Below are 18,326 nucleotides of genomic sequence, written 5' to 3'. Positions count from 1 at the left end.
AAATTCGACAAATCAAAATTATGAACATAATAGAAATTCACGAATAAAAATTATGTGCATAATAGAAATTCAAGAATTAAGATTATAAACATAATGGAAAATCAAAAATTAAAATTATTTACATAAAAGATGTACGGCAAATTAAAATTATGTTCATAATAGAAATTCAGCAAATTAAAATTATTGTTGTGTGCCTCGGGTAAGGCACAAGGGGTCGTACCAAATTTGGATGGGAATCCGGAGCGACAGGAGCAGGCTCGGTGTTTCGGAATCCTTTCTGCGACTATCGCTCGCTTCGACTTTTGTATTGTTTGAGCGCGCGAGCACACAGCTCATCGGTGTAAAACATAACAAAGCCTGTCATTGCCCGCGCTCTTATTTTCGTTAATTCCCCTACTTTTCTCAGAGACCAGCAGGTTCGCGCGATCCGACGCCCGTTTCCGAGATGAGTCAGCTTTCTGCCGTCTAAGTAATAATAAACCTGTCAAATTATATTGAAATTCTTCGCTCTGAATTCATCGTAAGGCGCGTCAACCGATTCCCGCACAAGTTGCATATCTTTGCGCTACGGCGTTTAATCCGACCCCGTTGAGAGAAGGACGAGCGAACAACAATCCGGCGCTGAGAAACGACACCATAGTCACCGTCCAATGACAAAAAATAAAAGGAGTATCCGAAAACCCAAGAAGCCTTCGTTACTACACCTACTTATTCCTTGCCCACTGATCGTTCAGCAAACGATGTCAACCGATTAACACACACACTCGGGGTTAATTTGTGAATTCACTTATATTTTTACCTTTTATTAAACAACTTTTATTTCAACAGAACACTTGTTATTTATTTCTTTATACTTTACTAACTACTTAAATCTGTCGAATTGGTCTTGAGGTAGCGATTATATGCTACTTTGCGACGTACGCGTGTGACTCTAATTACTTTTTTGATACGCGTCTGCGATAAGATGGTACAGATCGCACGCGATTAGCGCGGTTACTCTTTTGGTTATATACGCGCGTCGTGAGTGCTTAGGAGGAACGATGCGGGAATTAATTAAGGTTATGCAATGATTGTACTTAATTGAATATATTCTTCAAGACAAGTGGTACGCGTGAATACATAAACTTGATTCGCTCGGATTAAATAAGTAATGCGTCCGTGCGCGGCGACTATCGAAGACGGTATATCTCGTTATCTAAAAATCTCCTATTTATACTTTGCCTCAAAAACGCCCTTCGCTAGGCTTCGAGAGGCTTCGCGAACTTTCTATCTATTTTTACTTCTTTGTTTCTGTCCTACTTGTCTTTCGTCTCGTCTGTAATATTTTATTTATATTTACTTGTGCCTTTGTCCTTTTCGTATATGTCAGTGTTCGTATTCGTATGCGTGTTTTCCTTATTAATCTCAGGGAAGTATGTGACGATGTAATCGCCACAGTACTCCCCCGCCAGTGCTATACCGATAGCACGATACGTTTGCGTGATGCACTGTTTCGCAAAAGTTTTTTTTTTTTTTTTTTCGATGGCAGACCGAGACGAATGTTACCATTTGCTCGCCGTTATAAATTCGAGCGCCAAGTCGCGAATAAATATGACGTGACAAAAAAAAATAAATAATAAATAAATAATAATAAATAACAATAATATAATAAATAAATGCTAATTAATACCGACAACCTATACGTGAAGAATTTTCGCTGTACTTAACGTTGTTCTGTCGCTCGTCGCTCTCGGTCTGAGACTCGTCCATTAAAATTACAAGAATAAATATAAAATACAGAATATACAAGTTCTCGATACGCGTCAAATTTTCCTTTTCGCTTTTCGCGGCTTAAGTCGCTGTTGCCGTGTATACATAAATTTTCGCCGATAACACAAATCAAAGAAATTTGAAATCGCGAATGCTAGTCAAAAAAAATTAAAGAGTCGCGAACCGTATACTTAAAATTTTTTTTTTTTTTTTTATTTCCGTTTCGCGGTGATTTCTCACGGGTTTGCTGCACATCCTGGCTCCCTGGTGCTACAGGCCCGCCTGGAAACGACTCGGGAATCGGACCTTTCTTCCCGCTCTCGTTGTTCTCTGGCTCTCTCGGGGCAGCGGCCTCGCGTCCTCTCGCGCGTTTCGCTGCTCGACCTCGGTGTCCCGGTCTCGTGCCGTCGACTCTGCCGGGCTGTTGTTTTCTGGCTCGCTCTGTAAAATATAAGCCGGTTTAAGACGGTCTATTGAGACCGTTTTCTCTTTGCCGTGCATACGCACGACAAAGACTTTGTCGCCTCGGCTGATGACTGCGTACGGCCCCTCGTACGGCGCCTGCAACATCTTTTTCGGTCCTTCGTGTCGCACGAACACCTGTTCGGCCGTCGCTAGGTCCTTGTAAATGAACGGCCGTCGCTCTCCGTGTCGGGTGCCGTCCACCGGTCGCAGCTCCTCGAACTGCTCCCTCAGCGTCCTTGCGAAGTCGGCCGCGTCGTCCTCGCTGTCCACAGGTCGTCGACTCAGGAATTGCCCCGGGATCCTCAGCGTCTGGCCGTACACCAGCTCCGCTGCGGTCGCCTGCAGGTCGTCTCTCCACGCTGCTCGGATCCCGAGCAGCACCGTCGGCAGCGCCTCCGTCCAGCGGTCATTCTGCCGGCATTTGATTGCCGCCTTGAGCTGGCGATGCAACCTCTCGACCATGCCATTGGCCTGCGGGTGGTACGCCGTCGTCCTCAGGTGCTGTACTCCTGTCATCTCGCTCAGCCGTCGAAAGAGATGGGACTCGAACTGGCGCCCCTGGTCCGTTGTTACTCGCACGGGCGCCCCGAATCTGCAAATCCATCCCTCGTAAAATGCTCTTGCGACCGTCTCCGCCTCCTGGTCTCGTAGTGCGAACGCCTCCGGCCACCGTGTGAAGCGGTCCACGCACGTGAGACAGTATCGCATGCCCTCTGAGACGGGCATCACGATAATGTCCAGGTGTACGTGCTCGAATCTGCTCGATGGTACTGCAAATCTTCCTAATGGCGCCGAGACATGTCGAGTGACCTTCGAACGTTGACAGGGCACGCATGCACGCGCCCAGCTGCGGCAGTCAGCGTTCATCGACGGCCAGACGTAGCGCTGCGCCACGAGTCTGCCCGTCGCCTTGATTCCTGGGTGTGCCAGGTCGTGCACCAAGTTGAATGCGGCCCGCCGAAAGGGTCTCGTCAAAAACGGTCGCGGTGTCGATGTCGTCGTATCGCAGTAGACTTGTATCCCCGTTCCGGGAATCTGCACTTTCTCAAGTTTTATTCCGGTCTCTCGCCTTGTATAATCGTCGAGCTCTTTGTCAGTCCCCTGCGACTCCGCCAGTGCAGCGTAGTCCAAGGGGAGAATTCAGCTCCTCGACTCGTGACAACGCATCCGCCACGACGTTCTCCTCGCCTGCCACGTGCCGGATGTCGGTTGAGAACTGCCCGATGAGGTCCAAGTGGCGGAACTGGCGCGGCGTGCTCTTCTCTGGTCGTTGACGAAAAGCGTAGATCAACGGTTTGTGATCCGTGTAGATCACAAACGCGCGCGCCTCCAGCATGTATCGAAAGTGTTTGACCCCCAGGTAGATTGCCAGCAGTTCTCTGTCGAACGCGCTGTACTTCATCTCGGATGGGCTTAGCTTCTTCGAGAAGAAGGCTAACGGCTCCCATCCGTCGCTGCCACGCTGTTGCAAAGTCGCGCCGATGCTCTGCTCCGACGCGTCAGTGAACAGGGCGAGCTCTGCGTCTATCCTGGGGTGTCGCAAGAGCGCGGCCTGTGCCAAGCTCTCTTTCGAATTCTTGAATGCCTCCTGCGCTCGCGGCGTCCACGATATCGCCGCTTTCCCTTTGACGTTGCCGTGGAGGAGATCGTTCAACGGCGCCAGCATTTCGGCAGCTCTCGGCAGGAATCGTCGGTAGAAGTTGAGCATGCCTAGGTAGCGTCGCAGCTCCTTCGCCGTTCCTGGCTCTCGACACGCGAGGATCGCCTCCACACGTGTCGGCAGCGGTCGTGTTCCCCCGTCGGAAACTTCGTATCCCAGGAACTCTACCTTCTGCTGTCCGAATACGCACTTCGCGGGGTTGATGGTCACCCCGTATTCCCGCAGACGTTCGAATACTGCTCTAAGATGGTTTCGATGCTCCTCTTCCGACGTTGACGCGACCAGAATGTCATCGACGTACGCGTAACAAAAGTCTAATCCGCGTAAGACTTCGTCGATGAATCTCTGAAACGTCTGCGCCGCGTTTCTCAATCCGAATGACATGTACGGAAATTCGTACATGCCAAACGGTGTGGTGATCGCCGTCTTCGGGATATGCTCCTCCGCCACTGGAATCTGGTGGTACGCCCGCACCAGATCTATCGTTGAGAATAGTTTTTTTCCTCCGAGGGCCTGTGCAAAATCCTGGATATGTCGCACAGGATACCGGTCCGGAATCGTCCTCGCGTTGAGTGCCCTATAATCGCCGCAAGGTCGCCATTCTTCGCCCTTTTTCGGCACCATATGTAAGGGCGCCGACCAACTGCTCTTCGAAGGTCGCGCGATTCCGGTCTCAACCATCCGTCGGAACTCCTTTTTCGCGGCCGCGAGTCGATCCGGAGCGAGTCTTCGTGGTCGGCACGCGACAGGCGGTCCCGGCGTCGTTTCAATAAAATGTCGCGTGGCGTGGATCGTTTCTTGAATTTGTCCGCTCGGCCTCGTAATGTCCGCGTATTCCACCAACAACCGGTGGTACGGCGTCTCCCCTGTGATCGTTTTAATATGCGGTACGTTGCAATGGATACAACGCCCGCGTGCGGTCAAGCTCGTCAGCTGATCGACGAGGCGAGAATTGCGCAGATCCACGAGGAGGCCATAATGCGCGAGGAAATCGGCACCGATTATTGGTTTCGACACGTCCGCGATCACGAAACGCCACGTAAAAGCCCGTCGCAATCCGAGATTCAAAGTCATGTTTTCCGTCCCGTATGTGTATATTGGTGTGCCGTTGGCGGCCGATAACTCGTAGGTCGATCTCTGTCGTGGCCCTCGAACCATCTTTCGAGGGAACACGCAGAGATCCGCGCCCGTGTCAACTAAAAAATTCGTTTTCGTGTTTGTGTCCGTCACGAATAAGCGGCGCGCACTATGTTCCGGGTCGCTTGCCGCCTCTAACGTCCCGTTCCTGCGTTTCCCGGCATCTGCATCGAGCAGGGTGGTCTGCACTGCCGTGCCTCCGCTCCAAACTGCCAATGATACCAGCATACGCCGCTGGCCGGTGGACCACGGCTGCTGGATCGCGCTCGCGGGCGTGAACGTGAACGCGAACGAGGTCGCGAACGACGTCGATCATCGTCGCGATATCGGTTATCGCCAATGGATTCAATCGACTTACGTATGGCCGTTAGTTGTTCTGCCATCTCTTGCTGCATCGCAAGCCGCATTTGCGCCAGGCGCATCTCCATCCTGGCTTCCTGCATCGCACTTGGGGCCGCCTGCATCGCGATCGAGGCCGCCTGCTGCATCCGCACACGCGGCCGCTCGTACGCCCGCGCCTCCGTCTCTACGCGCGAACCGATCATTCCATCGTCTCGCGTCACAATCATGTCAAATCGTTTTTTTTACACGCAACTGGTCACTATCACTTTTCCCGGGTCCGATCGAATAGATCGTCTCACCGGTCGTCACAATAAAAAGTAAAAAAAAAAATGTACCGCTCTCTCACGCGAGCACAAAAGAATCGCAAATTCCCGCTCTCTCGCGATCACGTCGGGACGTCACCACTTTGGTTATATACGCGCGTCGTGAGTGCTTAGGAGGAACGATGCGGGAATTAATTAAAGTTATGCAATGATTGTACTTAATTGAATATATTCTTCAAGACAAGTGGTACGCGTGAATACATAAACTTGATTCGCTCGGATTAAATAAGTAATGCGTCCGTGCGCGGCGACTATCGAAGACGGTATATCTCGTTATCTAAAAATCTCCTATTTATACCTTGCCTCAAAAACGCCCTTCGCTAGGCTTCGAGAGGCTTCGCGAACTTTCTATCTATTTTTACTTCTTTGTTTCTGTCCTACTTGTCTTTCGTCTCGTCTGTAATATTTTATTTATATTTACTTGTGCCTTTGTCCTTTTCGTATATGTCAGTGTTCGTATTCATATGCGTGTTTTCCTTATTAATCTCAGGGAAGTATGTGACGATGTAATCGCCACACTCTTATATAGCGACTCGATGGCGAGTGCCTCGAGCGCGTTTTCTGCTCGATTTATATAATGTCGCTTTTTAAGAAGTTTCTTGATCGGAAGGGGTGCCTGGCAACAGGCTTTCTCGATCAAGAGCCTAGATGCAAACGAAGGAAATTCAAAGTTCTTTTGCTTCGCTTGCACTTTAGGCAATTTTGGTTCGCGCGTGTCTCGCAGCGTTTGCGTTTCTCGCGCGATCGGCATCCATCGTCAAACGGATGTAATATGAATGGTTATATCATTTAGGGATATAACATTATGTATATTTATAATAGCAATTCAGGTATGAGAGTTATGTACAGGGTGTATAAACTCAGAACGTTAACAAGTTAAAGAAATGTTAGAAAAATTATGGGTTACCTTGTGACGTTCAAATTATTGAGCTTCTCTTATCAATATTCGTAACAAAATCACATCCTAATTATTCTCAACTTTATGATTTTTTTACGTATAATGACACGTTTGCGATCTATGATTTTTTTGAGACTTTTAATTCCCTCAATGAGTAGATTTTTTTGCGCAATAAAAAATTTTGACAATTTTTGCGGGGCCATGTTGGGGGTGATCTTTACCGAACTTGAACAGGAGAGTTAGCTGACGAAGTGGTGATTAATAATTTTTATATACCCTGTACATAACTCGAATAATTGATATTCGGCGAATTATAATTATGTACACTTGCGGAGTAAAAGCTTATTTAGCGCGCGCGAAACACACATTTTGACAGATGTTGAATCACATTTTGACAGAATTGTTATTTATTAATTTTGTTATTCAATGGTTTCTCAGTTAATAAAGAATAAAAATTAGGTGAATTAAAATTATATATAATTCGAAAATTAAAATTATGTACATAATAGAAATACTTCCAGTTAGAATTATATGTTTATAATGGAAATTCGGCAAATTAAAATTATGTACTTCATGAAAATAAAGAATTAACATCATGTACATAATAGAAATTCGGCGAATTAAAATTATGTACTTAATAGAATTTCGGCGAATTAAATTATAAACAATATAAATATGATGTTTTCTAATCGGCCTAAGAGCCATAGCACAAAAAATTACGAAAATTAATTATTTTTCGCGCCTATTTCTCCATATGTAAGTTCGAGGTTAATTAATATATGGAACTTTAGTAATCTCGTACCAAGAGATACAGTTCCGGATAATTAATTTTCGTAATTTTTCGTGCTATGGCTCTTAGGCCGATTAGAAAACATCATATTTATATTGTTTATATTGAGAGCCGATAGAAATATTTATTTCTAAATTATAAACATATTAAAAGTTCAAGTATAAAAATTATGTACTTAATAGAAATTTAGTAAAACAAAATTATTTACATAATTTTAATTATAAACATAATTAATTTCTATTATATACATAATTATAATTCCCGAATTTCTATTATACAGGGTGTCGCATAATTCGCGAACCACCTTTTATGGGCAGATAGAGCGTGTTAAACTGAATAGAAAAATCCGGTATTATTTTGCGATATTCGCAATAATTATTGAGTTATTTATTAAAATATCTAAGCGGGGCGGCGGGTGGCCGTACACGCTGCGTCACCAAAACTTGCCTGAGGCGAAGAGTAGGTGCAACGCAGATTCGAGTCAACCCAGACCCCAATAGGTTAAGGAAAAAATGTAAGTCGTCGGTGGCTGTGCGCGCTGCGTCGCCGAAGCTCGGTTAAAAACGATCAGTATGGCGAAACGCAGGCTCGAACCTACCTATAGGTTTAGGTATTATTAGGTTAAGGTAAAATGTAAGGTATAATGTATATTTGATAAATAAAGAAAGGAATAAGTCTCTTAGACGATAGCTGGGGACTCCAAACAAAGATTTTAAAAAAATTTTTTTAAATTTTTTAATTTTTTTTTATTAAAATATCTAAGCGAATAAGCGGGTAGAAAGCATTATCTGATCGAGAGGCGGCGTCATGCAGCGAGCGGCGAGCAATGTAGTGGCGCCGAAAAATAAGATAATACTTTCGATACTAAGCGGCATATAATAAATAAGCCAATCCGACATGCCCACTGAGTCCGGCCTACCGCTTTCTACCCGCTCATTCGTTTAGATATTTTAGTTAATAACTCAATAATTATTGCGAATATCGCAAAACGATACAAGATTTTTTTATTCAGTTTAACACGCTCTATCTGCCCATGAAAGGTAATTCGCGAATTATGGATTACCCTATATACATAATTATAATTCGACGAATTTATATTATGTACATAATTTTAATTTCCGCATTTCTATTATGTACACAATTTTTATTGGTGAATTTTTATTATGTTCATAATTTCAATTTTTCATTTTTCATTATGTACATAATTTTAATTCTTAAATTTCCATTATGTTTAAATTTTTATTTGCCGTATTTCTATTATATGTATACATATATTGTATTCTTGAATTTTTATTATGTTTATAATTTTAATAAATTTGATAAAAGGTTGTTAAGAGCAGTAAATATAAAAATTCAAATTATGTTTAAAAGTGAAGTCATATATAAAGATAATATTCTTTAATCTAATGTCTAATAATGAATTACAATAAAAGGTAACAAAAAAAAATTAAACATTATTCCTCTTTAAATACAAATACAAAGCGAACGTTTCGGTCAAAATTTTGACCATTATCAACGCTGATTAAATTCTGAATTTAAAAAATAAACGGTGTCATAACGGTAACATATACATCAAGCATAATCAAAAACGTCATAGAGTATGTAACGCATTAAAAATATAATAATAGATATATCGTATATATCTTAGTTGGTAAGAGCAGTCGCCCGGAAAGTGAAAGACGCGGGTTCGATTCCCGCTTCAGCGACTTTTCGGACCTATATTTTTCTCGCCTATTTTTCTCCATATGTAAGTTCGAGATTAATTTATATATGGAACTTAGTAATCTCAAACCAAGAGATACAGTTCCGAAGAATTAATTTTTCGCGCTTGGACTCTTGGCCGATTTAAAATTCATGTATTCTTACTTATATTATAATACATTTAAAAATTTTTTTGTGCAGAAGTCCTGTCTAACCGCCGTACCACCCCCGCTGGCGCCTCGCAACCATCCGGTCGTCCGGCCGCCTCACAACCGCTACGACATCCACCGTCGGGACATTTCTTATCTTACATTCTTTTAATTTTGTATATTTTTTAAATATTTAAATTTATTTTTATATTAATTCATTTTTGAATATATGTATACATATATATTTTTTTTAACTAATATTATGTTTCTTTATAAATTTAAAATTTTAATTAACACATACACACGCACGCACGCACATTTTTATAAATACATGCACATTTTATGAATAAAAATTGTAATATTTAACAAAGTATCAATTTTGAAAAAAATCTCTCCTTTCCTATAATAAGAAATATATATATATATATATATATATATTTGTCAGGTTAATTTTTTATTTATTTATTATTTATTTATAACATCATGAAATTCTGTCCTTTTCGAAATATGCGAACGCTACGAAAAGGTGAAATCTTATACATGCCACCAGACAAGTCCACGAGATGCTCTTATCTTGGAAACGTATTAATAGTTACTGCATTGACTACTACGAGTACTACGGTATGGCGCTGAAATCAGTGAGAAATGCCGGTCTCTCCTTCATCCAGACCTTTGGCGATCTGTCTATTAAGCCTGATCTACAATGTGCTCTTTGCCCTCTTGTTTTCTTGCTTCTTTGTGCTCTATTTTACCGACAAAGTAAAGTTCATCCACTTTTATCTCAGGCAACAAAAAGAGAAGAAACATCGTCGTGCAGAAGACAAAGAACACGAAATACAACGCAAAGAGCACATTGTAAATCAGGCTTCAATCTGTGCCTGTGCACACGGTGCGTGAAAGACATGAAAATAACGCGTTTCGGGAAATAAATACATAATTAAAAAAAGATGTAAAAATCTCTGAGGTTACCAGATGATAATTAAAAAATGGTAGTAATTTAATCAACCAACTCTGGCTATTTAATGATCTTTATTTAATATTCACGACGTTTCGGCCATGGGTTTCGGCCCTTATCAAGTGCTACAAATTATAATAATGACAATTATTAGAAAATTAAAAAATTAATTAAAAAGTAACCAAGTAACTGTAATAAAACAATAAATATTTCCACACATTAATATGTAACCTACCTAAAACACAACTTTCTATATAGAAACTTAATTTCTGATCTTAGAATGTGACATGATATAATGTGAAACTATAGTATTAACTGTATTATTGTGTCGGTTTCAAGCTCTTTATATACTCATTACTTCGATCAAACTAAACGACCTTTATTAGTTTATTGTAAATAATATTTAGATTATCCGTGTCTTTTTGTAATTTGACAGAAAAATCAATAAAAATCCTGTTAAAAAATTAACTAATAAAATGCATTCTCTCATTAAGTCTTGGCTCGATAATGAATTGATAGACATGACTACTTATAATTTTTTAAACGTAACTAACGGGAACTTACCACGATGTTACGGGTTACCGAAAATCCACAAAATCGATTGTCCATTGCGAATTATAGTGTCTTCATTATGTAGTCCGTTGTATAATCTTTCTAATTACATCCATAATATACTTGTTAATTCGATTAAGAAACCGGGATCTTTTGTTAAGGATGGTTGGTCCTTTGTCGAGAGTATTGGGAACAGAGTGATTACTAATGACGAATTACTAGTGTCATTAGACGTTACCTCTCTGTTTACAAATATTCCGAAAGAGTTAGTAATCAGCGGCGTAAAAAAGCGTTGGATGGACATTTCAACCAATACGAAATTCAATCTTTCCCAATTTTTATATGTGATTGAGTTCATATTAGACTCTACTAGTTTTGTTTTTAATGGACAGTATTATGAACAGATTTTTGGCAGTCCTATGGGATCTCCGCTCTCACCCATATTAGCGGATATCGTAATAGATGATTTAGATACTAATTGCCTAGAAAGATTGAGTTTCAAAACCTCGTTGTTCTGCAGATATGTGGATGATATTTTCACAATTATCCCATGCGAAGGTGTTGATGAAATTTTGTCGGTTTTTAATGATTACCATCCTAGATTAAAATTTACTCATAAAATTGAAAGTAACGACTCGATTAATTTTTTGAACACTACTGTGATGAGAAAAAATGGTATTCTATTAACTAATTGGTTTATGAAACCCACTTGTTCGGGTAGATATATCAATTATTATTCAAACCATCCCTTTAAATACAAAAAGAATACCATTTTTAGTCTGGTCGATCATGCGATTTTATTATCGGACAACAGTTTTCATCCAGCAAACATCGCTAAAGTTAAATCGATACTGATGAACAATGGTTTTCCGTCGAATGTGGTTAATAAGTTTGTAAAAAATAGGCTAAAATTACTTGAGACACGAAATAACGACGATCGCAATGTTGACAATGATAATATAGTTAGTGAATAATTTGACCGCATCATAAACTTACCGTACGTCAAAGAACTAAGTGAAGACGTTTCGAGATTATTGCAATCTACGGGTATGCAAAGCGTTTATTGTATACCGAAAAAATTGAATACACTAATTAAACGTGTCAAAGATCCTTTACCTTTAAAAGAAAAAACAGGAGTTGTATACAAAATTAACTGCGCAAATTGTTCCTCATCATACGTCAGTCAGACTAAACGACAATTAGGCACACGCATAAAAGAACATTTTAATAACATTAAGGTACACAATAGTAATTATTCAGTCATTAGTAATCATAAATTGGATAATGGTCATGATTTTGATTGGTCCGCTCCTGAAATTTTACATCATGAGAAATATGTACGGAAAAGAGAAATCGCGGAGATATTTTTTATCAAAAAATTTGACAACACAATCAATTTACTTGTACAAAAAGACACGGATAATCTAAATATTGTTTACGGTAAACTAATAAAGGTCGTTTAGTTTGATCGAAGTAATGAGTATATAAAGAGCTTGAAACCGACACAATAATGCAGTTAATAGTTTCACATTATATCATGTCACATTCTAAGATCAGAAATTAAGTTTCTATATAGAAAGTTGTGTTTTAGGTAGGTTACATATTAATGTGTGGAAATATTTATTGTTTTATTACAGTTACTTGGTTACTTTTTAATTAGTTTTTTTAATTTTCTAATAATTGTCATTATTATAATTTGTAGCACTTGATAAGGGCCGAAACCCATGGCCGAAACGTCGTGAATATTAAATAAAGATCATTAAATAGCCAGAGTTGGTTGATTAAATTACTACCATTTTATAAATAAAAAAATAAGTATTTCATCGAAACAGTAATATTTGTTAATTTTATTTAAGTATAATTTTATTTAAGTATAATATTTAAAATGTTGAAATAAATATTATTGCAACAGTATTAAATAAATTTAATTTAAAATTATATTATTACAAAAATTGTTTTTGAATTCTATGACGCATTTTTAATAATTTTTCAGGGCACGCCAAATTATACGTCATTATTATTGATGTGTCTAGAGTTTTGAAGCAAAGATGGATAACAAATTATTAATGTTGCAAGACGCTATTAAAACAAAGAAATTACAAGAAGTTCTAAATTACTGTATAATGGAACAAAGGAAAACAATTTTTCAGAAAAAACACGTCTGAACCCGTCAAAGGACACTTTCAATTCTAACTTTGTAGGTTAGCTAGAGTAACGCAATGCATATACGCAAACGCGTACGGAAAAGGTACAGAAAAATGCGAAAGAGCGCTGATTGGCTGTTCAATTCACGCATTCTCTGTTCCGCACGTCGATTTTTGTATCATGGGATCGCACCCTTATTGCGCATAGAAAAACGGAACGGACTTATGCGCACTTTTAAAAAAATGGCGGGTGATATACTCTTCGTGGTGTCTTTATTATTTCCAATCAGATTAATAAAGAATTTCATTACGAAATCTCTTTATCATCTAGCAGTGAAGAAGAGTCTGATAAAGGAAATGAAATGTCTATTGTTTGCCACACTAATGGTAAATGAGACGCGAGGTGAAATTTCTCAGACAGAAAAATTGTCTGATTATATTGAATGAGTTATACCAAGGTACTCCAGAATAATTTTTAAAGAACATTTTAGGTTTGTGCAAATGTTTTTCGTCAATGGCTAATAAATGCAAATCATGTCTGATTTTGGATTATGTTGCAGAATGTTTTCAGAGACGTTTCAACTAATTTTGACGTTTGTAAGACCAACTTTGAATGCAATAAACGCTTATGAAAGGAAACAAATTTTTCCAGAGAAGCAGCTTTTGATTATATTATAGTTTATGGCTACTCCAGATTCATATTGGCATGTATTTTATTATTTTTCTTTCTATTTCCTGCAAAAGATTGAATGTGCCTTAAGATAGTTTCTTTGACAATCAATTGCTATCTAATAGTAACAAACGTTAAGTAAGATTCCAACCTAATCTCTATTATTCTGTGTTCAGATTTATGTGCGTCAAGTTTAAAGTAGGAAAAGCTACTGCATGGCGTGCTGTGAGACGTGTAAGTTACGCCTTCCACAGTCTAGCACCAAATTTTATAAAATGGCCAAGAGGAGAAGAAACTGCTCATGTGATTAAAGAATTTAAAAAAGTAAAAAATTTTCCGGGCGTAATTGGGGCCATTGATGGTTCTTTTATAAAGATACGAGCTTCTAAAAAAGATGCAGCTTCTTATATTTGCAGAAAAAATGATCATGTTATTCATCTTCAAGCTGTGTGTGATGCTAGAAGTCTGTTTACTCATTGTTACACCGGGCATGTAGGCTCTGTACATGACGCACGAGTGTTTAGGAACTCTCCTATAGTTGAGCTCATCCAGAAGCCGCATGAGTATTTTCCTCAAGGCTCTCACCTTCTTGGAGATGCAGCTTATACACTTCACCCACATTTTATTGTACCGTTTAGAGATAATGGACACCTTACTGCAAGACAAAAGAACTTCAATTATTGCTTATTATCAACTCGCATGGCCATTGAAAGAGCCTTTGGGCTTTTAAAAATGCGATTTCGGATTTTACTTGACTGTCTACTTCTGATGTTATGAAGGTACCACAATTTATTATTGCATGCTGTGTAATGCACAACATTTGCATAATGCAAAATGACATTATAGATGTCGTTGTTTGTCCAAATAAAGAGAATAATGTTCCTGATATATTAGCAGGTATAGATTCTAGTAACCAGAAAAGAGAAAGAATAATGAACGAATTAAGAATGAGACTTGGGAATGAAAACAATTAGGCAAAGAAATGGTAACACACAGTGAATAAAAATATACATATATAAATGTATCTTTATGTTTATACAATGTACATAGACAAGTTTTAAATAAAAAAATTATAACAAAGTAATAAAATTGCTTATTTATATAATTAAGAACGTGGTTACATATAGTTATAGTTTGTACTTTAGGCTAATTTAATATTGCATGCAAACAGATATATATTTCAGTCTCGCGAAAATCTAAATAACTACAATCGCTTTGCTAATGGAATGTAAGCAAAATCACGTATCACTTCAATACAAACTAAATTAAGTATGCAATTACATGGAAAGTTATTTAAAAAAATATGAGCATAACTTAAGTGATATGCTACCTCATAAAAAATTGAATTCATAATCTTTCCTCAAATCTCAAGATTTAAGAACATCTTAAAAGATCCTATTCAACCAATAATATGATGCTATACGACCATTTCATTGCTTGAATAGGATCCTTTAAGAAATTCTTAAATCTTGAGATTTGAGAAACAACTATGAATTCAAGCCTAAGAGTCAATACACAGAAAAAATTTTAAAAACCCTCTCAGATGTACATACAAAAGCTACAAATAACTAAAATATTTGGACTAGGATGCAATCTATATAAGAATTGTGTGGTTACAGCAATCACATTGTTGTTAATTAAATAACATAAAACTTAAATATGTTCTGTTATAAACAGATATAAATAATAGACTGGCTTCCTATTGCTATATCTATGAATGTTTATTAACACCAAAACATTTAAATTAAAAAAACAATATCAATAAGCAAAGAAACTTTTGTCATGTGATGTATTACTCTTGAACACATATTGCAAAAATAAAATAATATTTCTAGACTTTTAAATCATATAACATCACATAAAACTATGTAACTTAATTATATGTCAATGTAGTAACATTTAAACTGTTAAATAAAAGAAACATAAATAACAAAACTGGTAAATAAAAAAACATCAATAAACATGCAGTCTTTTTTACCGCTATAAGCAGTAACTTATGCCGGAACTAAATAAAAATTGCAAACGAAATGAAGAAGGCAAAGTCCCAGGTAGCACACATGGTCATATTGACGTCAATTTTCGGTCATATTTCGTCCAAGACGTCATGACGTGTATTTAACGTCCTATTGTAGACGAAATTATGACGTTATAAAAAGACGTGAATTAGACGTCTTTTTAAGATCAAATTTATTATTTATAATTTTATTTTTATTAAAAAATTGTTTTTTAAATTAAAACAGATTTTGTTCGTTCCACTTTTAAACTTTTTACTTACAGTAATTATCGATGTGATAATAATGTGATAGTTATACCATAAGTGAAGAGATTAATATGTATAAAGACATTCAAACACAAATATAGAATGATAAAAGTAAAAAATAAGGTAATGAAAAATATATTGCTTCATTATTAATATATTGCTTTATTATATTTGTGCGCGACGGAAAGCAGGATAGAAAGGTCGGAAGCGAGAAGACAGAGAAGCACCGCAATCACAGCACACGTATCGTTAATATAAAGAATATATTTAAACTATCAACACAAAATTACAATTATTAAACCGCACAGAATTTGCCAATAGATAGCCGAGTCGAGATTATCCGCAAGTACATTAACCGAGAAAAAAGCCGAGTCAAAATTAAAGTACTGATATGTCCGCAAGCAACGGTAGTGAAAGAGCAAAAAAGACAAGCGATCTTTTTTGCAAAATAGAAACACACTCTGTTCGCGACGACAAGCTATCGGAAAGAGCGCCGCGGTCACGAGAGAGGAGATTTATATAGGCCCTATTTTCTGGAATATTTGCGAACATTTTTATTATTCTATCGGTAGGTTGAGGGCGAAAGAACATTTGTTGTAATTGTTTACTCCTGAGCTCGATTTCATTTTTGTTATTATACGAACTATTATTTGTCTCCTCTCGCGCGACCGAGGTGTTTACAGTTTATTGTTAGGTGATTTAAGCACTTATGTTTCGAAGGCGCGGAATATCCGTATACTCTCGCGGCCGAGCACTAATTGTATATAATGTATTTTTATTAATCTATATCGCATGATGCATAAGGCATGAAAGCAATGCATGAATATTATATTTTGAATGCGTGTGGTCTTATGCTTTTATTTTTCAGATTTTTAAACGTTCGATTTTCGAACAATATTAATTACTGCGTTTGCAATTCCAAAAGTATGGAAATTTCATATCTAACAGCATTAATAGAATCCTACCCTATCACGTACTTATCGTAACAAATGATATCTGTCTGAGTGTATGATAAGAAGAACTCCATTGATGCCGCCGTTTAGAATACATTTGAATTGAGTAGCGCGAACGTAAAGCGCAGGCACGCTTCTGAGTTTTGGATTGGACACGATAAATTGCGTGACAGTGCAATAGCACAAGGTTTGTTCGCGTCGCATGCCCCAACATGCTCCTTCTTACTCCAATGCGCTCGTATTGGTGCGCTCCTCGAATTGGACCAATACGAGCACATTGAAGTAAAAAGAAGCAAGTTGGGGCATGCGACGCGAACAAACCTACAGTATACACTGTGGTAATAGCGGGAAAGTGAGAAATGTAACACGTGCGCAATAAAAGTAATTCTGGAACCGGTTGAAAGTTTTGTGTATCTGTGTTTTTTAAACACAAAATAAGGAGAAAATATAATTTAGTCAAATCAAACTTACTTATTTTTCTTACATGTGCACTTTTATTAATAGGATCAGGTTCTTCGTCCATTATTATTAAGGATTTGCTTTTTGTTTTGAGATCGTACTTACCGGTGAGTATATACTTACTTTCACCTTTGCATATAAAACTGTTTAATACAAATTTGTTTCTATATAAATTATAGAATTTTATTATTGGTATCATTTTATTATTGGTATCATTTCTGTGCGTGAAAAAGTTAATTTTCAATATACAGACGCGTGTATATATTAATGTACAAATTGTGATATTAAAGTCTAACCTACAATTTTACATATATTATTATCTGTAGTTATATCAATAAGGAATACGAGTAAAAATATTTACATTAACATTGTAATAAATTTGATAGAAGATTTAAAGCGTACAGGTGAGTTTATTAAAATACCTCTCTAATCTTGTAATACATAAAAAATATATATATATATATATATATATACATATACATTATATTATTCTTTGTCTTTGCAGGCAAAATAATTCAAAAATAAGTATGGCTTATGTTGTTGTAGAATTTGATCAGAAACACGGCGGTGGTGTAGCTGCTGTTAACAGTGTATGGCTCACACCTTTGAAAAAGGAAGTTTTTTGGCCTCCTTATAAAGATCAAAATAAATTTGATAAAGCTTTGAGAACAGGGGAGACGGTTGATACTGAAAAATGGACACTGTACAGTATTTCGCATATTTTTTACAGAAGTGGTAAATTGGATTTTTCATATTTATTTGTTTATTCTACATATATATATATATATATATATATATATATGTATACAGGGTTTACCAAAAGTGTGGCAACCCCTAAATATCTCGGAAAATATACGTTTTACAGAAAAGTGTTTCCAACAAAAGTTGTAGGGTTTAAAAAGATCCACATACTGATTCTATCAGATTGACCTTGGATGGCGTCGTCAAGATCAGATCAAGGTCACATTGATTTTTTTAAATGGCACCCCCTACATTTGATTGCATATTCTTATAGCTTAATTCAAGAGCTTTTCAAAGCACTATAATAATGTTCATTTTTATTACGTACTTTGCGAGTTATGAGGGTTTAACGTTAGAGTACCGCCGGTTTTAACATTA

The sequence above is a fragment of the Nylanderia fulva genome, unplaced genomic scaffold, assembly GCF_048542155.1.
Source record: "Nylanderia fulva isolate GAGA-0341 unplaced genomic scaffold, ASM4854215v1 Scaffold399, whole genome shotgun sequence".
Lineage (NCBI taxonomy): Eukaryota > Metazoa > Arthropoda > Insecta > Hymenoptera > Formicidae > Nylanderia > Nylanderia fulva.
This window is presented reverse-complemented; position numbering follows the sequence as displayed.